The 946-nt window shown below is 44.2% G+C and overlaps 1 protein-coding gene across 1 annotated transcript in view; it reads left to right on the forward strand.

Moving 5' to 3' along the window:
• The window catches only part of Heca (hdc homolog, cell cycle regulator), a 43,385-nt gene that overhangs the window by 36,784 nt on the left and 5,655 nt on the right, over positions 1-946 (forward strand). The window lies entirely within an intron of this gene.

Here is a 946-nt window from a genome sequence, read left to right on the forward strand (position 1 = left end):
CAAGAATTCCTTGTTTTTTATTGCTGAGTAATACTCTAATATGTATATATTCCATACTTTCTTCATCCATTCTTCCACTGAAGGGCATCTAGGTTGTTTCCAGGTTCTGGAGCTACCCAGGCTCTTTAATCTTCTGTCTCTCCTGTTTGAAATGGGAATAACAACCACGAGTCCTTTGTATAGCATTGCAGTGAGAGTTAAATGAAGTAATTGATAGAGGACTCACAGCCCAGAGCAGACCCTTGGTAAGTGCACAGGGAATGTTCTTGTCTTCATCATCACAGCCATTGTTACTAACATCTTCCGTGTCTGGTGTTCACTTCTATTAGCAGCATGGATGCATCTCAGGTAGGACCAAGGAGGAGACTGGAAACAAAGTGTTCTAGTGGCTCACAGATAATTGAATTGACTTTTGGATATGATCCCAGGTGCTCAGTGGGTTTGGCATGTGAAACCTTGTTTTCACTGTTTAAGAACAGGGGTGGGTGGCATTGTAAGAAGCTCGCTCTTTCTGGTTTTGGCCTAGGCATCCCCCACTTTATAGTGTCATGCCCCATCTATTATTCATTCAGCACACAGAGCTTTTCACATTGCTGACATTATGCTGGACACTCAGGTTGACAAGGATCAATAAGGTATGGGTCCTGCTCTCAAGAAAAAAAAAAAGGTCCATGGAAGCAAATGCAATGGAAAGCTTCCCTCTATGGACCACTAGGTGCCCTTGCGGTTAAAAACGAAGAGAGCTGGTCTTTGCAAGTAACTGGTAAAAACCCTTAGTTTGACTTTTGGCAGTGAACAGCACATTCTGAATAAGATCCACTGTGCAGCGTTCTGGGGTGCTGTTCCGTGTTCTAGAGTTTTCTCTGTTCTCAGCCGTGTTCTAGAGTGCTCCCTGTTCTCAGCAGTGTTCTAGAGTGCTCCCTGATCTCAGCCGGGTTCTAGAGTG

This window comes from Microtus ochrogaster, linkage group LG4, assembly GCF_000317375.1.
Source record: "Microtus ochrogaster isolate Prairie Vole_2 linkage group LG4, MicOch1.0, whole genome shotgun sequence".
Taxonomy (NCBI): domain Eukaryota; kingdom Metazoa; phylum Chordata; class Mammalia; order Rodentia; family Cricetidae; genus Microtus; species Microtus ochrogaster.